Source organism: Sipha flava, unplaced genomic scaffold (assembly GCF_003268045.1).
Source record: "Sipha flava isolate LNK unplaced genomic scaffold, YSA_version1 174_pilon_pilon, whole genome shotgun sequence".
NCBI lineage: Eukaryota > Metazoa > Arthropoda > Insecta > Hemiptera > Aphididae > Sipha > Sipha flava.
This window is the reverse complement of record NW_020272000.1, coordinates 227,136-253,324: the sequence shown is the minus strand read 5'-3', so window position 1 is coordinate 253,324 and position 26,189 is coordinate 227,136. Positions and strand designations below refer to the sequence as shown.

The 26,189-nt window shown below is 29.3% G+C and overlaps 1 protein-coding gene and 1 pseudogene across 1 annotated transcript in view; one reads left to right on the top strand and one right to left on the bottom strand.

Annotated features, from left to right (window-relative positions):
• The window catches only part of LOC112680177, a 134,229-nt gene that overhangs the window by 63,192 nt on the left and 44,848 nt on the right, over positions 1 to 26,189 (bottom strand). The gene's annotated exons all lie outside the window — the stretch shown is intronic.
• LOC112680139 lies at positions 16,124 to 16,990 on the top strand (annotated as a pseudogene).

The following is a 26,189-nucleotide window of genomic DNA, read 5'->3' as shown; positions in this document are numbered from 1 at the left end:
CGAATCGAAGTAACATTAATTTATAATAATAAGAATACAAATAATAACAGTAATAACAATAATAATTCCCACGCCATGTACATTCCGACGGAAAATTTGAAAATATAGTTGTGTACACGATGCACTTTTTTTATATATTTATTATTACTATTCTGGAATTTATTTGAAAGGTAGTTGGTTTCAACTTCATATTATATTCATATTTTGTAAGATCAGTTTTATAATATTGAATATTGTACCAAGAGATAAACTTTTAGTAGTGACTAACAATGAGAAAACTATTTAAAAAATGGAACGGGACCAGTTTCGCCCAAATTTAGTTATTACAGTATAATCAAAATTACTCGTGGCAATGGCTGGGAGGGGTTACATGGAGACCACGGTTAATTCAGTATTTTTATTTTACGATTTTTAATTCAATTTTTGATTTATTATTACATTTTATTTAATATAGTATATAAATACATATTGTCATACTTCAAAATCATCAGGTCTTGATGATTTAAGTAATCAGTCTTTATTTTTGCGATTTGAAATTGTTTATCTTTCTTTATTCATAATTTTTCTTGGATTCATGACAATATGGAAGTCAAAATTTTCCTTTTCGTAGAAGTTCAGGAAGATATCAACTATTTTGAAGAATCTATTTATAATATAGTTCTTACATTATTTATTAAATTAATATTATTTATCATTTTTAACTGATGTACAATATATTGCTAAGCACCTATGTCTTTAGTTTTGGTGCAAACACATTTTCTCAAAAATGAACACGGATAATCGAGACACGGTTAATCGAGATTCTACTGTATATAATTTCCGTTTTACCCAGACTAATTTAGATCAATTTAAAATGAAGTTTGTAAGGATTTTTTAATTACAATTACACATTTTCACTTTTTTTGGGACATTCAATATGTGTAACACATAAATTATACAATAATGTAATATATATAATTTAATGGACAAAAAATCTATACGCACGATAACATTATTAGATGTTATAATTTTGTTCGCAATATATTTATTAATAACCACACATTATTTTTAAAATTATTATACATACTTTTAATGAATTCATAACGAGTAATTTGGTTTGATCGGTACCGCGTTATTTGTTTTTGTTGTGTTCATGAATTTTAATAATATTTCCATCTTTTGATGTCTTTGGTCTTTCAATGCTATTGATTTTAATACAAATGTCAGTTTGAACACGATTTCGCACATAATTTTACTAATTTAACTAACTTAATGTAGATGGTGGATAAGTGTAAAAATAATCATTGAAAAACTAATGAAACGACTCGAGCGCATTCGTTGTAAGCAGTATACTCGCCGAATTACATACCCATTATCTAGGAATAAACGTATTATCTTCAGAAATATAATTTTTTTATTAAATAATCGCATTATTTATTCATTCTCATTCAGTTGGGTATTCCGACATTAAATCGTCAAAAAAAGAATAAGACGCTTCGTGGAAATCTAAATATAATAAATCAGTAATGTACTTAATCCATTTCCCAATGTTTGAAGTTTTTTTATTCAATGTAACTGAATGATATTTCTGTACATTTTGAAATCACGCTAGTGTTAATTTAAAACGACATCCAACACTCTTTGATAAATGCCATGCTTTATTAACAGCTTAGTGTATATATGGCTAGTTCAAAGTCAATAGTTTTAAGTTTAGGTGAAAAATTCAAGTACATATTTTTACATTTATTAATAATTGCACAAACGTATACAAGTATAATTATATATATTCATAATTTTAATCTAGAAGTAAACAAAAAATTATAACTGTAATGTAATACTTATAAAATAGTAAATGGTAAACTTATTAGTAGAAAATCGCGTATAATAATGAAAAGTTCCATCCATATAAAATGCGTCAGTTGTATTTAAGAAATATTAAATTAGTATTACAGGAAAAAGTAATGATATCTTTTTCTTGTTTATTGAATAAAGTAAATTGTAGATTTTTTGAAGCGACAGTTTCAGGTACTATAATACTAGATGAGATAAAGTTTTGCTCAATCTTCGCTTGGTACTGGGTTATTCGTCAACGATTGGATTCCTTTTGCGTGTTCTTCCATACAGTGGCGCAACCAGGATTGGTTTTCCGGGGGGGGGGGGGGGGGTTTGTGAATTTGGAAAAAATAAGCATTTTCTGCAGGTGTTTAGTGGAAATAAGGAAGTAAGATTAAGTTAGATTTATGAGTTAAGTATTTAAATTACAAATTTAACGGTTTAACTGATATTTCATATTGTGATACCAAAAAAAAAAAAATACAATAAAAATATGAGGACCACCTATTATATTGTTAAATAATTTGCTTTCTCTAAAACAACCGGTTGCGATTACACATGCATTCAGCCGGTAGTATTAAAATATTGAAACTTTGAAAACTGTTACGGTTTTTACATGATTCACACGTGTACGTATTTCGGTGCAGAGCAGGAAGATTAAGCTATATTTTACAGACAACTAAACAATCATCACAACACACGTATACTCACGAGTATGATGAGTATTTAGTTGCCTATCGGCAATATCCACTGACAATATTTCTGCTCCATGCTATCACTGACCTGGCCCGATGAATTTTAGAGCCCGGTGCAGAATTTTGCGGGACCCCATGTATATTTATTTTGTTTTTATATAATTTTATAAGCTTTAAGGTCTTTGATAAAGCTTGATTTTCGTCTATAGCAACAATAAATAACTTTTTTCCAACGACAATATAACTATGCAATTATGTAGGTACCTATAGATAAATTGATGTTCATGATACATGGTGTGCGGGACTCGGTGCGATCGCACTGCTCGTCCTCTCATAGGGGGTTGCTTACTATACATTGAGTTTATCTTTATATGGAATTAAATGAAAATGGTATATGCTTATTAGGTATATCTTCTTAATGTAAACAAAAAATAAAAAATAAATTTACAAAACATACAGTTAGAAATTAAATTTCTTAACCTCGGCTTCCACCAGTACCGTGTATACTTCATGAGTTGAAAAAATATTGTGATTTAAAAAAATTAATATTATAATAATATAACGTTTAACTATTCATACTATTCTAAAATGGATTTTAATTAACTGTGAAATGAGGAAGAGCGAAAGAGAGAAGGAAAAGGATGATAAATTCGTTAAGAAGAATTTCATTTCATTATAGTATAAAACGATTAATTTTGTTTATAAGTATTTTATTCTTTAAATAGCAAACATTTAGTATTCATTTTATCGTATTATTATGTGTTCATAAATGATGAGTTTATAGTCATTAAAAGAATAACGTTTTATAATCCTCACAGACGTATAAGGCTATTGTTAAGATGTTTATTCTTATTTTTATCATGACTAAATTAATTAGTTTATCCGTGACATTCAAGTTAAAACCCCAAAGTACACCATGTTTAATACGTTTAAGAATTGTAAATGTGTAGAACGTGTAAGATTTGTATCAAACGAAAATTTTAAATACTAAAAACTTTGTTTTTAAATCAATATGACGCCATTTTTTGGTAAAAGTGCGAACACTTGTTCGAATTAATCAATGTAGTATTAAAAATGTTAACAAACTTTAGTGAAGCAGTTTAACTGTGTTTAATGAGAATAATACCATTAAAATTATTTATAATAAGTGTATTATAGAAAAATAAAATAATATACAACCCTTTGTATAATAATTTACGTTTGTAGTTCCATTAAATATTCTTACAATATCTATATTAACTGCCTGGATTTTGGTCAAATCACAATTATTATATACTATACAACGAGCATTCGATTTAACTGTTTATATATAGATATTATTATAATATATTACGATATTAGAGTTTGAGATTTCGTATTAAATTTAACGCACACCGAAGCCCCATTTTTAAAAATTCATTGTCCAATCAGATAGTGACTGAGGATTGACGCAAATTGTCAACAAAATCTATATACATATTCATGTATAGCATGTATAGCAGAGGTCAGCAACCTTTTGAACCACGTGGGCCATATTTTTTTTTCAAATGTTTATCAAGGGCTACATTAAAAAAATATTTTTACATATGATATATACTAATAATTGTATTGATATTATATTTGATTATTTTATATAGAAATATGAGTGCAAAAAATACTAATGTTACTGGAAAAAATTGATTTTAAGAAAAAATATAATTTTTTAACAACTTAAACATAATGGCTTACCTTTGTTTTCGACGAAAAAGTATAAATCAACACAAGAAATTTTAAAAAAAAAAGGTGTTCATCACAAAATTTTTTTTTTTTTTAGTCGTCATAATGTTTGGATTTACTTGTAAAATTAAATTATTATAAACGTAGTCACACGTATGGGCGTAATCACGGTGTAATACTAATTGCTACAAACCTAAAGTAACTATGACTATAGATTGAATATATTAGATACATATATATTAAATACATAGATTAAATATATTTAAAATTTTAATTAATATAAATTAATAAAAAATTTAAAAATATATATAAGTATATTTAATTTATCCTATGACTGAGTAGTGCAGCCATCATTATCTTCGACTCCGATTAGATAATAACAACAATTTTACTTATAAAGAAAAAAGAATTGAATAGTATTGAAAATTGTATGAAAAATTTATTGAACAAAAATAAAACACAAAAATTAACCACATTTGTGCGGGCCATAAAAAATTGCTTCGCGGGCCACATGTTTCGCGGGCTACCGCCGGTTGCCCACCCCTGATGTATAGTATTATCACTGTTACTTATCTCATGTCATAACCAAAATAATTGGGCTCTCACATCCAGCAAATAATTGTTATCAATAAAGACGTACAACCCGTCTTAAACGTTTGACGAGTACATCCGACTCTACACGAATTTTGATTTAAAAATGCTCTCAATTCAACATTTCACATATAGCCCTAGTCGATTGTTATCCGAGCAGTTTTTACGTAGGTCTTAATAAAGTGAACAGTAGTATAACGATAAATTAACTAACTGTAATCGTAATTATGTATTTTTATGTTTAAACTATGCATGGCTCTAAAGTATAAATATATAGATTTTACAACTAATAAAAAATATATAAATCTGTTTTTGAAGCTTTTTCTATAAATATACAAAGAAATACAATTATGGTCACCATTTACAGTTAAAAAGTTTATGGCCGGTATTTAAAAATTAATACCGTTGAAGTTTAAAACGGGAACTCGAATACCTATAATACTAATGTATACACGTTATTACCAATAACACACACAAAAAAAAAAAACTAAAATATTTTGAAAAACATACCATACCCGGAAAACAATTTTATAAACATTAAATGAAAATGTTAAGTTTCTATGATTATTATTGTTGGTGTTAAGATGAAAAACAATTAGATCTTTGTCGCTCGTAAATTTTACCGTTTATTATTTATAATTATTTTGGTAGCTTTTGAAAGATTTTTAAAATTACCTCCCAAATGCACCAACTAGAGGAGGTTTTCTAATCAAGTTTGTAATCGGAGCACAACTCTGGGCAAAACCAAAATGAAACTTTCCCTTTTAGGTCAGTTCACTTTTTGGCCATTCTGGATTGTTCGTTTTCGGCCAGTAAACTATTTTGGTCACCAATTTAAAATATTTTTTATATTTTTTTCTGTTTAGCTACCAATTTATATAACAATCATATAATATTATTAACTTACAGTTTATTTTAAAATTATATATTAAGTCAAGTAAAAAAACATAAATAATAATAAGTCAAAGTGTTCATAATTTACAATTTACATTATATTATAAATTTACAAAAAAAAAAAAAAATTATAATAATAATAATAATAATAATAAAATAAAATTATAGGGATATTTAATTTTTTTATAACTTTAGTACATAGGTTTAATGAATAATATCTTCTCTCATACTTTATTATGTTTGTATGGTTTTTTTCTTGACAACTCCGAACTTTTGAAAATTTTTCGAACATTTCAGAATATCAGCACTTCGTAATTACATACGAATTTTTTTGAAAATATTTTTATTTTTTTTTTGGTTGAATAAATATATCTTCTGTGACCTTACTTTTACAATTTTTATTAATGATAATTATATTATATAAATATACTATATTAATGATGATCATTAACTTTTGTTTCATAAGGATTATGATGATGATTATAATTCATTATGTAATCATATTCACTTTCATTGCACATTTTTAATAATCTCTTCATTTAACACGGTAAACCCTGACTGTTTCTGTTTATAATAAAGTTATTTATAAATTACTTGGATTAATAATTATCACCGATTATTTTGAATAATCTCAGGAAAATGATAATAATATAATGTGTATAAGAAAAAAAATGTAATTCATGTTTATTATGCGTAACAAATGTTATTTATGAGTTCAATATATATTATTTAGAGCAAGGGTGGTGAATATTTTTTGGTTAAAGTGCTAAATTTTTCCATTTATGGTATTGAAAATCATTTCACGTGCCCGAAGAAAATTATATTTTTTAAGAATAAAAATAAAATTACAGATTTATTACATTATTTTTATTAAATTTTAGTCATTCGTAGTGAAACATAATCAGCAATTGTTTCCTCGGTCAAAACATTTCTTTTCTTCGATTTAATTAAATTCGTTATGGCGAATAAGCTTTCACAAACATAAGTTGACGAATAATATGAAAGCATAAGGAATAAAAAACATATATAATTTAAAACATAAAATCATGTATAATTTGTTTTTTTGAATTTCTTATAATCAACATTTTACAAATAGTATAATTTTGTTTTTTATTTACAATTTTTTATAATTTCAATGTTTTGCGCATGCCATTAAAATTTAATCAACGTTCCATCTTTAACACGCGTTCCATAGGTTCGCCACCCCTGCTTTAGGGTATAATGGTTTATTTTAAGTTTAAAAGTTTCTTTTAACGATTTCTCTTACTCAAGTAACGTGTGAACGCTCGTTTTCTAAACTTAACATTATAAAAACACGTTTAAGAAGTTTAACACGTTTAACACTAGATAATTTGGAATCATTGCTTTTGATGAACTGTAAAAGGGAATTGTTGGTCAACATTACACCGGCTCAAGTAATTGACTAAACTTGTGAACAAAGTACAGAAATGTTAAGAATATTGAAAGTTTAGTTTTTAAACATTTTACTGAACTATTTGTATATTATCTTACTTGTATTGAACTATTTTGTAGAACATACTATTCATATTTTATAATGTATACAAAGTTTTACAAATTATTTTTAATTTTTTAATTTTTAATTTTTTAATTTTTAATTTAAAATTTATTTAAGATCAATTAAATAAAAATAATTATTTTAATATTGTTATGTATTTTTTTTTTTTTTTATAAAACTTAAATCAAAATGTAGATTTGGTTTATTATTTAGTTTCATGAATATATTATAGCTTTGTTTTAGTGTAAGAAATGGGTATAAATCCTGGCAATTGTTATAGACATGTCGTTATTTTGTAGGTATATATGAGACTCATTTATATTAGTATGTATAGTAAGTGGGCCCTAATTATATCCAGTTCCCGGTAGGGAAAATGGACCCAGTTCGCGCCTGCATACCAGCGTATGTTATCACCATCTGACACAGCATAGTAAATTTGCGTCAGAAGTTCAAATGTAGTGATTTTAGGTTTGATATTAGAGTAAACTGACCTATAATAATACTTTAAGCGAAGAACATTATTTGTGTTTTATGGGTAGGTTTTTTTCCTATCTGTAAATTGTTGAACGATTTACGAGTTTTTTTTAATGTAATATTTCACATACTTATAACTTGCTTAAGAATTAAAATATTGAAAATAACAGACTAACAAACACAGATAAGGTTCTTTTTTTCGAAGTTTGATTATAAATCAGTTTTTTATAATATTAAAGCAAACATCACTACATTTGAATTACTAAACACAAATTCGCTATGTTGTACAAATGTCTAACGGAGACAACACATGCGGGTGTGGCGTTATCTTAATATACGATTATTACATAAATGCGTAGTTTAATAGAAAAAAAAAGGTAAATAATATTTTAAATCGATGGCCGAAATAGTGAATTAACCGAAAACGGACATTCTATAAAGATCGAGAATTGTGCCACCCTCAATTCTTCGGGTAAAAACCGTGCGGACATTCAAAAAAAAAAATAATTTAAAAACAATGTATCACGGTAAAGCCGCCACATCATTCGTTTCGTTAAGTGTCTAAATAGATGTACGAGGTACGGTATGTAAACATTTCTAGGGAAATTGTTGACGATAATATTTATAGTATTATTTCACACATCCCGTGATGTTATGTAGCGACACGCGCGACAAACTTGCTCGACTTTATCGTTTGTATTGTTCTATGCAGGTACCTACACATAGTATATTATACAAGGTGTCTGCAGTTACACAAACGTGCCTTATTATTATCGCAGTCGTTGGACAACGAGCGGCACGTTGTACCGAAAAATGTTTACGATCAGACATTAGAATAACATTTCGAACCGAAAACTATTTAAAGTTTATTGCAGTATGCTAATGAATGGACTGCACAAATACCTACTCATACACACGTTTTTGTTTACAATTTATCTTTGTATATATATATATATATCCGAAATTCCAAATACTCCGACGTTGGGTGCGTATTTGAGCGTTTCGTCTCATGAATATTTATAAATGAACGGGAATCATCGTCGTCGACAGTCTTTATAATAAATATTATGTAGAAGAACCTTGACGGTTCTCTGAAAAAAAATCGTCGAATCACTATAACCCCTCATTTTTACAATACCATATTTTTGCAAGTCTGTAATAATATCAATAAAATAAAATAATTTAAATAGGAACAATATTAAAGTACAAATAATGGTATAATGTATTCTTATACTTACACCTGACCATATAACTTATATTTGTATTTATTGTTGAAGAGCTATTCTATATATATATAACTACGTACGATGCTGACTGTAAACATATGACGAGATATGATAGTACACGATCATGTGTATGCTTTCATATGTGAGATCGATGAGTGTGCACTCAGTAAATAACAACAGTCAGATTTGTAGTAGAGAAATAAGGCAAAATGTACTCGTTGGAGCAACACATTATTTTGGTTGAGTTGAAACGTTATTGTATGAAAATGTCACGGTTCGATAAAATATTTAGTGTATTTAGTAACGTTACGCCCACGGCGCAGACGACGGCGACAATGACGATTTTTAGAGCTGTACTACTGTTGTAGCTAAGACGTCTAACGAAATCGTCTTAGCTCGTCATCGCGTCACTTGTAACATTTTAATGTGAATTATACGCGTGATTTATTTACTGTACATGCATGTATTCGTTTAATACAGAACGTGTGCTACTAATCTTACGTCTCGGCGACGGTGCTCTTTCCTGCTGAAAGTATCAACCGAATGGTGGTGGTCAGTGGTCCGAAAATGAAAATATTTGGCTAAAAATGATTTTTTTTGAATTTCAAAAAATTATAATTTTTCTTTTGTATATATTTTCTATAGAACTTGTATACAAAAGAAATTGATACAGTTTATACAGTGTATACCTTATTTTCTATAGAACTTAAGGTATATAACTGTACAATAATATTGGCATATTATAATTATATTCATGGAAAAATAAAACATTTAAGTAGATAAAATGTATTATTTTAACAAATATTGCGATTTTTAGTTCGTAGTAATTTCGTAATTTCGTAATAATTTAAATTGTCCCCACCAAATAAAATATAAGTCAACCAAAATATTTTCGTTTGATATATATAATATATGAATTACTGATATTATTTAATGACCCAATTATCATATAACGATTATTATTGACCTGTAATAGTAATGGAAATGTAAACGTTTCTAAACATTACAAAGATATATCCATACGTTTTTAAAGTCTATAAAACGAATAATGTTTTTCACCGAGCTTCACAGATATATTATTAGCATCTAATTAACCATTATCTATTGAACAAAAATGTGTAATATTTAGCTGTGCATTTTTTCGCAATTTGTTGTAGTATGCGGTTGAATTTTGGTGAGTCAATCGTTTTATTGTGGACAAATTTATTCATAAAATAAAAAAATTTAAAAATATGGCTTAAATTCCTAAAATTACACGAATTATAGTTGTAATGAATATTCAGAATAATATAATTTACATAAATTAACTATTTTTAAATATATTATAATAACAAATATTTAAAAAAGAATAATATTAAGTTATTTTATAATTATCATTAAAAATATTTTATTCCTCATAAAACATAATTATATTGTATACTTTTTTATTGCTTCATAATTAAAAAATCAATTAAGCATGAACATATAGTTTAATTAATTTATAGAAAATTATTTTTAACTAGTTTTGAAAAAATTAGATTTTTGGCCAACTATTTTCATTTTTGGACTACTGTGCGACATCTTTTGCCCGCAGACATCGTTATAAAATATACATATAGGTATGTATATTAGCGTTGGGCGTCGAGTATAATTATTTATACGGCACGAGCAGTATAGCTGATGGGTATGTGCGGGTGCGAGCGTTCAGTATTAGTATGTTATTTTGGATGATAAACACACGAGTAGACACGATGAAAAGTGAGCGAAAAGAAAGAAGAAAATTTAGAGCAAGAGAGAGCGAGAGACATTGTGACGTAAAACATAATAAACTAAACTGTTATGCATGTGTGCGTCTGTGTACGAGTATATAAATTTGCCATAAGCGTTTGAATCGAGTGCATGTGCGAATGAAATGGGCTTTTAAAATAATGGTGTTAAGTAAAAGTGTGTATGTGTGTGTGCGTTAAACAATCGTTTCGACAAATCTAACCGAGCTATGCTGTTTGCTTCGGATATTGTACGTCACGAAATAGAGTTGTATGTGTGTAATGTTTTTGTGCAGTATAATCAGTCGACGTAGTTCCAACTAGTGGTTGAGTGTTTCACGAGAGTTGTTTGGAAATAAGAAGAGGAAAAAAGGGAAAAGTTCTAGTGCATCGGGTCAAGTATATACGAAGATCGAAAAGAAAATGTTTGAAAGGATTAGGTAGGAAATGTTAATGTAATGACGTACTTTATATTTTAAACTCGTTAACTAAAATGTATTATAACGCACCCATGAAGTACTTAACGTTCGTAAACGCATATTCATGTAAGGGCACGGTCGCTTTCCATCCGACCCGTGGCGTAAGGTCACGGATATTTAACACGGCTAAAACCGTTTAAGATGGAATAACACGGGAACAGAGGAAAAATTTCATTACGAAGGTTTCTAACAGCTATATGGTCTAGCGGCTAAAAATTAATACTAGCAACCGTCATAAAACGAAAAAGGTCCAGTTGAGACAATTTTCCGTATTATATTCCCAATAGTTTGTGCAATGTTGATTTCGTAAAACATTGGTTTGCACTTTGACCAAACAAACGAATACTGTTTCCACACGGCTGTTATAACTTTTGCGAACAATACGTGGTGACGTTCGTTGCTGATTTTCCGCATCCGAAGCTTTTCGATGATGCTCCGATGTAGGCGGATGGAGCAGCTATGATTGTTCAACGAGATATTATTTATTTTTTTTTTTGGTTCCACGCGCGGTATTCGGCGGTTTTCAACGTATGCACGGTACCTATATCATCATAGTGCACTCTTGAATAATCACCATCTACATACGAGTACTAATTGGCATCTCGACTTACGTAGTCTAATTATGCTTGTTCGTACGTGCGCTGAAGCGCGCTATTTGCACGGTTTATTTATTGCGTGGATCGCTGAGGCAATCACGTAATTGTTTAAAAGATGAACCGTGACGACTTCAACATCCGACCATTACGAACACAACTCACGAGGGATTAGTTTCGGGTTCGGGCCGAAACCTTACGCGGTGCGCCCGCAACTCGCAAGGGACAATGAGGTAGTCCATACGTTTGCGCAGGTACATTTGAACATACCGGGGGGGCGATATTAAGCGTGACGACAAATCTATTAGATTACTGCGAATCTGATAGAATTCAAATCTGTCGCGTTCCGAATTCTTCAGATACACGACTACATCGTAATCAGCCCTGGGTACCTTATACGATTCCGTATCATAATTGTAAGAAACGAGTATAGTGTAATTTTTAATTTGAGTATAGTATTTCCCCAGATAAGTTTAAAATTGCAATTATTAAGCCTTTATTTAAGGGGGACGACCGTAAAACTATAAGTAATTATAGACCCATATCAATGTTAACAAATTTCTCCAAAATATTTGAGAAAATAATTAAAACAAGGCTGATCTTTACCTGGAGAAAAATAACTTATTATCTAAAAACCAATACGGATTTTGACCAGGTCTAAGCACTGAAAATGCCTTATATAATGCCACTCAATTTTTATATGACTCTCTGGATAAAGACTTAAAATCAATTGCTGTTTTCATTGACTTAGAAAAAGCATTCAATACTATCCAACATGATATCCTATTAAAAATTCTACCAAATTTTGGAATAAATAATAAAAGTTTCCTCTGGTTTAAGTGCTACCTCTCTAACAGATAACAAATGGTGAAATTGAATGATGTAATAAGCAGCACAAGTTGTATAGAATATGGTGTCCCGCAGGGTAGTGTTCTGGGTCACATCTTGTTCATATTATACATTAATACAGTTTGTGATTTAAACATTGATGGTAAAATTGTAACCTACGCAGATAAAACCTGTCTATTATTTTCGGATAAACGCTGGGAAGGGATATATTTTAAAGCAATGAAAGGTCTACAATTAACATACAAATGCACAAGTGAACTGGGCTTAACTATGAATGCAGACAAAACTACGTACATGAAGTTATCAATAAATAAGATTACCAATGACGAGTTTCCTATAATAATTCACAATAGCCAAAATCAATTGATATGCAGTATGCAAAACTGTAAGCAAATTAAACAAGTTTCAAAAATTCGCTATCTGGGTATTATCTTCGATAATAATTTGAGGTGGAATTTCCATATCCATAATTTAGTAGGGAAACTGCGATATTCATTACACAAATTTATTTTACTAAAAGATATTTTATCAGTAGAAATTGTGCGTACCATTTATTTTTCGTTCTATCAGTCCATCCGTAAATATGGCCTTTTGGTATGGGAAGGTGTAAAAGAAAATGTTTTAAAAATTCTTCAAACAAATCAAAATAATATACTAAGAATAATACTAAATAGAAAATCTTTAGTAGGTTTAACAAAAGTGAATTACATAAAATTAAGTGTTCTACCTATACGATACCTATACAAGAAGTTTGCAATTTTATTTAAAATAAAGAAATTAATGAATTTCAATAAAAATAACAAACACTTAAGAGAACATATAGCCTATAATTTGCAAGTAAAATAGACGAATAAATCCTTTGGTCAGTATTTTGTTGAATATTTAGGTTCTACTTATTTTAATCAGATGCCGACACTATACAAAAAAAATATTCATGAAGGTCTAGTTAATGAGAAAAAAGTCGTCTATAAACGGCTATTATCAGGATTAATTACTCCTTAAATAAGTGTCCGCCATTTCAGTGATTATGATTTTATTTTAATCTATTTCGTTTATTAATTGTATTAATATTGACTACGAATTAAAAAAAAAAAAAAAAAAAAAAAACGAATAATTTGAATCTTGCCACGTTTCTCTCTTATATATTATTATACTGTATTGTATTGTAAACATCAACTGGTATGTGACTGATTTTGTATTCTTATTTTTATTTTATTTTATATACTTATTGAGAATTTTTTTTCTTTTTACGAAAGGATGTACCTATCCAAATCTTTTTGTTTTACTCTTATGTTGCTATTTAAAGTACTTTATTACTATTGTTAACTCTCTACTCCATCACAAGCTTAGGCTTAAAGGAGTAGATATATATTTCTTTATTTATATGATTTATTGTAAATTTAAAGAAAAAAAAAAAAATTCTAATATAATCCGGCGTAAACGCATTGTTATCTCGATCCTATTAAATATGATAAATTTTGTGTTCAAATGTATAACACGTCGTGCGATGTGTCGGGCATTATGTTGATCGAAACGAATGATATTTCGTTTCTCTCTGACAAACGAGCACTCGTCATTGTCAACGGATTTGAAGATGAACCGACCCACCTACATACGCATACCCATGATTTACACGTCAACCGTCTCAGCACTCTGTAGTCATTATATTTTAATTTTATTTGTTGCTCGCTAACACAATAAGAATAATAATTATATATGTAACAACGTCGGCGACCATTTAAAATTCACCACGCACGGGCTGACGCTCCTCGTCCTCGTCGTCATACATATGTCGTCGTCGTCGTCGTTTATCACCGCCAACGTTTTCTATATGCAAAGCACCGGCTGATTTCCAATATTAAGAACGCGTGTGCCGGAGCTTTACGGTGTTGTGTTTGCGGTCCATTAACGACAACGGAGAAAGAAATACAGAAAAAGAAAGAACGCGGATGTACCCAACACCGTGTCGTGTCTGTCGCTGCAGCGTTCGCTCGCGCGTACATTAGTTTATTATCCGTTAGTTCCGTTTTCACGAGATTATTGCATTATTGTTATACCTGTGAGCGCGCGCGTGATGATCACCACGTGAGAATTGACGAATCCACTGAAAATATTATCGGCTTTCAGTAGCACTATAATGTATTGCAGTGATTCGTACGGTTTTCATAGCAAAACAAACATTTTATTCGGTTGACCCGCTGTTCGGAACGTCATGACGATCCGATCGAACCTTTTTACAGGTTTAGAAATAAAAAAACATTGTTAAACACAATTAATAATACATCATTGATCGCCTGGTGCGGTTCATCACCTAACCTATGTAAATCGTATGCAGCGTATTGAGTGGCATTCCGAAGAGCTGCGGGTAAGCAGCGGCATATCTTGAACGGTGGATATTCGTTTGCGCACATATTTATATATTTTTTAAATTTACAAGTCGTTTCCGTACAAAATTGTGAACAATGAAAACTATATTTTAGGTACAACTTTAGGCGTAGGTACAAGGTATCCATTACTCTAAAATCATAGGTGCAACTCGTTTGCTCACAATCTAAATTTTTTACCTAGATATCGATGACTCGTTTGCGCACAACGAAATCAGTCATCTACCTGTAAACGGACGACTCGTTTGTGCACAACATAAACACTGAGTAACATATATTTTATATTTTTAAATTTGGACTTACCTAAAGTAATTGAATTATCGGTACAAATTATCAGTACAAATTACCAGCATATCAATAATCAATATATATTGTTTAAAATAATCGTCGTGTATTAGGAAAGCATAATACTTTTAAACAGTCGTTTGCCAGAAAGCTGTACTATAACTACTGACTATATTGACTATGGATATCGAAATTTGTGATGTTTTTGAAACGCGTCGAAGAAAAAAAATGTTTAAACATAGAAAGTTATAAATTTAGAGAATTCTGAACTTTAAAATCTGGCGATAAACATTTTAGGTGTACAAATAAAAAATGTTTCGTAAGTGTTGTAGTTAGGTTAGTTAATGAATCATATAAAATTTTACAAATGACAAACACGCATACCCATGACGAGTACGACAACCGAATAATTCATCGAGAAGTAGTAAGAAGCAAATTGAAACGTAGAGTCGAAGAGGATTTACATATTAAACCAAATAAACTAATACGCCGGGAATTGAAAAATAATGATAACTCTGAACATCTTCAATATAGCGATATGAAATTAATTCGAAGATCCATGCATGAAAACGAAAAAAATCCTTTCCAAACATACCGAGATCATTAGAAGATGCTAAAAAACAATTAGTTGATGATCAGCATAATTTTACTTACAAAGGTAATACATTTTCTTTCGTTAGTGATGATGAAAATATATTTATATTTACATGTAAACAAAATTTGGAATTGCTACAAAGTGTAGAACACGTTTTTGGGGATGGGACATTTTCATTCGCTCCGAAATATTTTGTTCAACTTTATACTGTTCATGTACTTACAAACAATTTTTATGTTCCTTTGACGTTTTGTTTTTTAAGTAACAAACATACTGATACTTACATCAATATGTGGAAAACATTACAAAATATATTTATTCAAATTACTGGTAATATAATAAATTTAAGCAATTTTCATGTTGACTTTGAAAAATCTGCGCATAATGTAGTGTTGCAAATTTTCCCTAACTGCAAAATCGTGTATTGTAACTTTCATTTAGGGCAAAATTGGTTTTAACATATTCAACAACATAAATTATTATCGAGCGAGTACTTAAACAACGACTCAGAAGTTGACAAATGGATGAAATGTTTTTTGGATTAAGTTATTTACCTCCTGACGAAGTTTCTGATGGATTTTGTGATCTTATGTCGATAACACCAAGTACTACGTCTAGTAATATTTCTATATTTTCCGATTATATTTTAGAAAATTACATAACATCGGACAGCAATTTTCCTCCAATATTATGGACTTGTGAACCTACTAATAGTCCTAAGACTACTAATGGTGCAGAAAGTTATCACAAACAATATAATAGTCAGTTTTACACTGCTCATTCGCACATACATCAAGTAATCGACGTCATTATTGAAATTCAAAGTGACACTGATTTAAAAATTAATTCAATAAACAATAAAATCATAAATTTCAAAAGAAAAGAGATAGTTGATTGGAAAATATTTGGAATAAGTATAAAAATAATATTATTAATTGTTTAACTTATATGAAGAAAAACGGACTTAAATGCCACCATTCTAAATTAGTATAATTTTATAACTAATAAACTACTATTATTTCTTATTAAACCTACAATGTATGTTTTTTAATATATTTTAATTTTTTTAATATTAAATTAATAATTGAAAATATTTTTTTATTATTTTTTTATTGATCTTAGAAAACTCGGCCACTATGGCCATTAGTTACAATTAATAGTTAAATTGGGTTAAAGATATTTACATTTTAACAAGTATTTTTTATATATATATAAAGATAAAGATAATTATAGTTATAATGTAATATATACAGCTGGTTTACATATTCTTATTAAATTAAGTTGTAAAGACCTGTTGATTTCAGAAATTGTAACATCTTGGCATTCTCTTCAGTGTTAGGTCCTAGTGCAACGTCAAGAGTCGTGTCTATTCCGATGGTTTGTCGATCTTGTTTATATTTGAGGCATTCGATTATAATATATTTCACTGTTAGTTGGACGCTACAGGCTTCGCATGTAGGGGGTTTTTCCTTTGCCATTAGATATCCATGCGAAAGTCGTGTATGTCCGATTCTCAATCGGTTTAGTACCGTTTCTTCTTTTCTTTTTAAGTATTGACGATATTGTTTACGCGTATAATCATTGACGTTATTATTACTTTTATCTGTATTATATTGTTGTATATATATCTTATTCTCGCCGATATCTGATCACTTGATGTTAAATTATGTAATAAATACTTAGAAATGCAAAATAATTAAATCTTAATTTATGTATTATTTTTTTTTTTTATATACAATATGCATATATATTATTATTATTTTATACAGTCTATTAATTAATTATAATTAAGCAAAAGAAAGGAAGTATGCTTAAACGAGTTGTACCTTTGTTATTTAAACCTAAAATATGTGAGGGCAAACGAGTTGTGATTTTGTGCGCAAACGTATCGCAAAAAAGGTAAATATGTGCAAACGAGTCGCACCCAAAAGCATAAAGTTTTTTTTCAATCGTGGTTTCCCATCCAATTAGGACAAAGCTGGTTCAGGTGGTTGCGAAAAAATAAAAAAATTTTAAAAAAAATACTTGAAAATATTATTCTGAAATTGGAAGGTGGCTAAAATACGTTTTTGGTTTATCATATTTGAACTCAATTTACGTTCAGTATGCATTTACTAAAATAATTTCAATAGCGCTATGCAACAATAAGTATGCATTTTTCAGACTATATATCAAAAAAAATATTACTTTTGGTGCTAATTTTGGGCCAGAATTATGAGCTAGTGACTAAACAGTAGCCCAAAAATAACGAACGGAGCTGAACCAGGGACGTATTTTAGGAGGTAGGGTGCTAAGATGCGATTGTCCTCCCCCTGAATCCGTATTTAAGAAATCAATTATACTATATGTGAGTTTACGTTTCAAATTTTTTTTAATGTGGATTATTTTATAACGAAATAAAATTACGTGTGAATACTGAATTATGATTTTTATCGGGTCCATACTTAGTGAAAAATCAAATAAAACGCAAGCGTAACTTTAAAAACACATGCAGGTGTTAGAAAAGAACTACACAAAAATTCTAAATGGATCCAGAATTAGATTAAAAAAAAAACACAATTATTAAGGATTCACCTGAATTAAATATTACCAAAAATTTTACTTGTAAATTTTGAACCTAAATCAAAGAAGAAATTTGAGCGGACCCCCACCCCCTTAGAAGTAAGTCTAAATACGCCCCTGAGCTGAACGCTTTCACATATACTTCAAAGTAAATTGCATATCATCCATCCATTCACTAAGTTATTCAAATATTGATAGAAATTCAAGTCGATATTGTTTCAAAATGAATTCATTAAAAAAAAAAGAAAAAAAAACACCCGTAGAAGAGAAATATTATGAAACAAAATTATACGAAAAAAATATATTCTGATTAAAAATTTATAAAAATTTACATTTTAACATTTTTAATGCAAGCGCGTATCAATGAATAATAAATATATAGGTATTTTATTTTAAACTAGCTATATAAATAAATTATTTTAAAAACTTAATTATTTACTATATTTATTATGAATTATATTATTTGAGACATGAATTGGTTGACTTAACGTCAAAGTCAACCAATTTTTACTTAGTTGTAAAAATAATTGTAATTTTGATAAAAATTATTAATTTTTAATCAACAAAATCATAAGTAATTGCTTATGGAAGTTGTAATTGCTGAAACAGCTCCTTTAAAGCCGCCAGCCTATGACAAAAGAATATGATTAGACAAAAAGTGTTAGGCCTTATAAAGGCCGAAAGAAAATATTGTAGGAGTATAATAATTTTTCATCCAAATTCATCATGTTTACCAGGCGTCGGTTACCCGATATTTTCCCACCCGTCCACATGGACGGCTCTTATATCCCTTTTGTTTCCACGATTACCTATTTAGGTATTATTCTAGATGTAAAACTCCGCTGGGGTCCTCATTTTCATTATCTCCTTTCTATTACTTCTAAATGGGTTAATCTGTTTCGATCATTATGTGGTACGGATTGGGGTGATCATCCTTCCTCTCTCCTATTAATTTATAAGTCTATAGTTAGAGCTAGGCTCGATTATGGTACCTTCCTATTTGGTTCAGCCTGTAATATCTTTCGCGTGAAACTTAATTCTTGCCAAGATATGTGTCTACGTTCCATCATTGGTGCCCTCCGCACCACCCCGTCACCCGCGTTAGAAGTCGAACTATGTGTTCCTCCCTTAGAGGTTCGGGCTCGTAGCTTAGGTAGCAAATTCTTGCTTAAAAAGTTAGCTTCCCCTTTTAGCCACGATTCTATTTCCGCGTTATATTTATCCATCTTTCGCGTTTGGCGTTATTCGGCTAAATCAACCCCATTGTTATCCACCATTATCGATTCTCTGCAGTTATTTATTCCTTTCATTCACTCTTCATTAGCCCGCTTGCCTTTATATGACACATCATTCGATGCTCTTTTGTTAAATGTTTCTTCAATCATCTGTCCATCATTTCTTGGTTTTCCTATTTCTTCTATTAGATCCTTCCCACCTTCTATTGTCAATTCACTATTTAACGGTTACATCTTAACCCATTATCCTAACTCATATCTAGTCTTCACGGACGGATCCGTTGCCAAATTATCCGCAGGCTATTCTTTTTTCATCCCAAGCCTTTCTATCAAATACCCCAATAATGCTCCCTTATCCGCCTCATATTTTACGACAGAATGCCTAGCTATATTGGTAGCTCTGAATACCATTAAAACCTTAAATGCACGCCACTTCGTCATTGTCTCAGATTCCCAGTCTTGCCTCATGGCTTTAAATACTTCTCCTCTTGTCTCATACGTTTCCTATCTCATTCTCCAAATTCGTTCTATCCTCCTCTCTCTCTCCTGCCTTGGGTATACTATCAACTTTTTATGGGTTCCCAGTCATACTGGTATTTTAGGCAACGAAATCGCAGACGCTCTTGAAACTTCATGCTACTTCAATGTCCCCTCTCCGATCAAAATTCCCTACTCCGATTTTACACCCAATCTCAAGGCTCATACTTTGAGATTGTGGAATCGGAAATGGTCAAACCTACCTCCAACCTTCGCTATTTCTTATCGTCTTGTCTGTCCCCACGTCCTACATTTTCCCTGGTTTCATAATATCCCTATTTCCCGTATGGTCATCATCTCTTTTTCTCGCCTCCGATTCGGCCACAACCGCCTCCCGGCCCACTCATTCCATTTATCTCTTAATGATTCTCCCTTCTGTACTCGGCACGTTGATCCTGCTATATGCAATGCTTCGCATCTCCTCTTTAACTGTCCAGACCTTCTCACTAAATGCCAGCTTCTCTTCAATATCTGTTCTTCCTTTAATATTCCATTTACCTTCCCACATATTTTCCAATTTCCTAATGCATTCCTTATTACTTCTATTGTTAACTTCTTCCTCTCAGAAGGCTTTTTACTTTAATTATGTTTATTATTTAACTTTTATTTCCTAGTTGTTTTATGTAGTAATTTTGTATTTTTATTATAATCGCTGAGGCAAATATTTTATGCGCCTCTAAAAAAAAAAAAAAAATAATAATAATTTTTCATCATGACAAATCGAAAACTTGGAGAGGTACGCAGGTTATGTACATTGTACACCCTACACGTGGTTAAATTTCTCTGAAAATAGGTTTCTATTGTTCGTAATTTGTGAGCAAACAAGTTATGTTTTTATGCGCAAATGAGCTGTAGCCATCACGAACGACCAACAGTAAACTCCTATATAAATAACCTTTTTACTTATAAATGAAAGATACTATAATCTTCTAAACCTTTTTACTTGAAAAAAATTTGGGTAATAACATAATTTACTTGAGTGCAGGATTTTTAATTTTAATTTTCGATTTTGATAACACAGCGCAAACAAATAAAAGCAATATAAAAATATGAATTTATACAAACAAAATATTAATTATGCATAAGGAAAAATTTCAATATAATATATTATTATTAAAAGAAAGATTGAAAAATGTAAAAAAAAAAAAGGTGAAGTAATAGTTTAAATGCTTTACAATACAATTCATTGATATAATTAAGGACCAACTATTTATTTTAAGTATCTTTTAATGAAATTTTTAATTAATTATCATAATTGAATTAGGTACCTTTAGTATTATGGGAGTCGGTGAATTGGAATGTCGGTGGATTGGGAATCTGTAATGAAAGAGGACACCAAAATATCATATTCAAATAGGAAATTGTAATAAATACAAATATATTGTTTCTTGATACCTTAGATTATATTTCGAATTTACGATTACATTACGTATATAGTTGGCACTGTAATTTTAAATTTCAAATTATATTTTCCATTTTTATTTTATCTCAAATGAAAAATAAATAAATGTCAACCAGGGTTATTTCGTTTTAATGGAATTAATCACGTGTTTTTATAACCAATTCCCATTAGAAACACAGTCCATCTTAAACAATACACGTCACTGTACACAATTTTCATGAATGAACCCGAAATTGATCATTGAACAGTAAATTATTTATTGAAGTATTGTTTAGCCGTCGTTAATTAATCGTCGGGGTATAATTCACAACGGTATAACAACGCTCATAGCTGTACAGAAAAAAATATACAGTAGAACTTCGATTAACCGTCAGTCTCGGGACTAGAGCTTTGACGGATAATCGAAAAGACGGTTAAGCGAGCAACAAAAATTTAAACATACATACATATTATTTATTAAAGCGAACGAACTACACGAGCAATATATAACTGACTGACTTTTCAAAAACAAAATGCATCAACAAAATATCTCAATCAACAGTTTTTATCTAATCTATTAAATATATATATGTATGTATATACATATGTACCTATCGATTATCTAGTAGATATTACCGAAAAATTTCGGATCATATATATTATTATTTATAACCTACTCATACACAAGTGGCCTGACGGTTAATTGAGGCTCTACTGGACCTACCTCGTAGTGCACTTTGGTTTCATTAAATATTTGAATTAAAATTATTTTATCCGGTAATAACAAGTTTTATTTCCGTGTAAATTACATTTATGAATGTTAAATATTTTATTAAGGGTTAATTTTTATTCTTTTCAATTTATACGTTGATTCAATTTTCATTATTATTATTTATTTTTTATATTGAATAATATACATACATTTTAATTTTTAGTATTATTCCTTACTATCTATAACTTTATATATTCCTATAACTTATCAATTTTTTTTCACTTGAAATTTTAATAAAAATATGCTTATTCCATTTCTATTATATGAACGGTATCTCAGGAACGTTAACAGTTAGTAGTCATTTTTTTTATGAGCGATAAAGATTTGAAAAAAAAAGTTTTATGAACAATATAAACACAGTTAAAGCAGTAAACTATTCTTTTCGTTTGAAAATGTTATTCGAATATAATATCATATTACTTTTAGGTTTATAAAAAACTTACCACTTTCGAAGGCTTTTACTTGTGTACAGAATCTGTGTTAACGTTACACGTTAAAAATGAAAAAAGTTGATATTGTGTTTGTATATGAAAAACATACAACATTTTTTATATACCTATTGCTCTTAAGCAATGTTAATATAATTAAGTATATAATAAATATAAATTTATCATAAAGACATTTAAATGTAATTAAATTTAAGAAGCAAAATCTTTTCAGTTTTGATACCTGAACGAGACAAGTCTTATATAAGTTTTAGGTATTGTACATTTTAGAGGTTCTGAAATTACTTTCTAACTATTATTATTTCTTTGTATTCATAATAATCCATTATAGTACGATTTTTTCAAAACATCCGATAAAACATCAACCATCAACTGATGCAGTTATTACGTGGTTTTAATAGAATACAGTAGACAAGTACTGTAATTATTTGATCGTTATTAGTATTTATATGTTGTTTTAAGAAAAAAATTTAAAAACTACAATTCGTAATGCTTACATATTTCCGATAAGAAATTTTACTCTTTGTTTATGGGTGGATTAGAAAAAAAAAATGATCAGTAGGTTTTTATGGTGAGCCCAACTTTTATTGAAATCAGTTTGTGTAGACAGTTATTCCGGCGGTCAACAAAACTGCACACTTATTGTTCATAACCGCACATTTTTATTCTGTTGTTAAAAAGGGAAATTTGAAAGGTCGGTAGTTCAAAACCGCACACATTTGGTTAACAGTTACTTTCTCTCTGTACACTTTGCATGTACAGTTCACGTTGCCGGTTTTGTATGAGTCCCACACAAAATCTTTTTTTTATTCTGGGACCTTCTTGGGGTAATGTTTCATAGCAAATCGGGGGGTATTTTCGTTTTTAACTGTTCGAGCGAGCGAGTGACCCCGTTCGGTCTCGAGGTGCACTCATGTCATTTTAGATAAATATATACGTAATTGATATATATATATCAATTTGTGCGGTATTGAACGGCTTAATTTGGCGGAAATATGTAGGATTAAGATATAAAAGTGTGCAGTTATGAGCGACGCCCAGTTAATCTATATAGAAAACATAATAATAATACGGAAATTAAAAAATGCATAATTAGTGTATTGCTTCCGTTTGTTGCAGTTCGTACAACGTTATTTCTTAATCTATTATTATTTAACACTATTTGTACTGACCGATTTCAGAGATACAAATGGAAATCATGACATTTTTAAGTATAGTTGGTAAAATACATTTCCTGTAAGGTTATAATGACATGTTTATTATTTTAAATATATATAAAAACTATTGATATTAAAAATTTCTCTACAAATCATTTTTTGAACACTTATAAAAGTTCCGACTTTACTCATGTAATTGTCAAAGGTTGATGACAAAATAAAATAAAAATGTATACCACCAATTATGTCTGTTATTTTAGAATTTATTTCTGTTTTGAGTTTAAGGGAACATAATGTTAGTAGTTTTTATACGCGTGTATAATACAATTTTTTAATCGAACAAAATATCTCAGTGAATTGAAAAAAAAAGTGTCGTGAAAATGTCGTTCGCTTACGTGGTAATGAAATATATTATTTTTTTTCCGATTTCGTATTGACATGACGAAATATATCATCAATCATAATTATGTGAATACCTAATTGGATACTAATGCGCTGTATGCAGAAACCAAAGTATAATTATACAATTGGCTAATAGTTTCTATTGAAGTTGTTGGTATGTATGCACGTGTACTTCATTCGGTTAATTCTCTGGTAATACATGTAACATTGCGCTGAGTACAATATAGCATTAAATTAACGTCTGAATATGATATGAGTATAATTTATTGACTTAGGTTAGTCGAAACCCAATTTTACTCCAGTGTTGCGTTTCGATTGAATTCGATTGACCGTATTCGAGACTCGCCCGAAACATTTATTAATAATTTTTTCTTGTGCTTTAAGTGATTACGCCATAGATATTGTTACTGTGTCCACTCAGACGAATCGACGTAGTATACAAGGATTAACATTGTCGTTAATCTTAAAATCATGCAATAACGTACAAGGTAATTTTTTTAACGTTAAACAATTATTTTCTCTGTCACGCCGTGCAAACATAATTTTTAAAAACATATCTCTAAACCCATAATTCATTAAGTCATAACGAAACTTTATTATTTAGAAATTTGAAGATTCAACCGGTGATTATATCAATGTTCATAAGTATACATACTTACAATAAAGCGAAGTAAACAGTTTTCCAGATGTATCATTCCCTCCTTATCGCTCATCCGAGAATTCATTGTTTATATATGGAATTAAAAAATTGTTTGATGACTTGTTGATATTTTAAGAGGAATAATTTGCTTCGAAATACGATTCAAAGATTATAGGTGTTACGTATTGTTAATAAAAAATAAGAAAAAATGTGTAGAAATAATTTCAACAGTAAATAGTGAAAATAATTTTTTTTTAAAACATAAATATATACAATATTTTATAAAAATTAGATTTTCAATGTTGAATTTACATAGACCCAGATATTAATGGTCACCCTGTACATTGTGAGTTTTTCAATTATAAGACCGTCTTGACTACAATTCTAATTATGCGCTAAACGATTAGTAGACAAACCCGAAATAGTTTATCTTAGTGTTTTACTAGCTTATGTTATGTTGTTATATTCACTGCACTAACAACTTTCAACCGTCACATATATATATGACGTTTATCATTTTCGTACAGCATTGCAGAACATTAAGTAACTAATTAATGACATTATTTATATTGAAATAAAAAATCTCATTTAATTACCGACCGGATTAACGTACATGCAAAATACGGAGATATTCTTACAATAATAATTATATTACTATATCGAGGAATAACTAATATGTACAATGTTATAAATTAAATATGCTCAACTTTTTGTTATGCTTAAATATTTTTATTTTTTTTTTTTCAGAAATTTAGACATTTTCATCGATAGAAGATAGAAGTCGGTGAAAACTGTAATATTTGCTGGTACTGATATTCGTATTTTAACAACGGTAAGTATATATTGTAGTATAAGACTTACGTATATTACCAAATAAGATATGTTTATTTTGGGATTTAAAAACTTTTTTTTCTTAATGTTGATCTATAAAATCATCAACATTCCGAAAATGTAATAATACACAAATAGCACGAATGAATTGTAACAAGAAATAATAAAATGAAATATTATTGAAAATATCGTTTTGAAATCATGTCGAGAATAAAATTATTGTGATTAAAATATAACGAAACATAATACATCAAAAAACAATGAATAAAAAATCACCATAAAAATGTAAAAGTATCAAAAACTAATATGAAATAATATTTATTTTCACAGTAAATACTTTTAAGTAGAAAAAATTCTTGAATTTTTTAATGTGCATTATACAAAAAAATTATC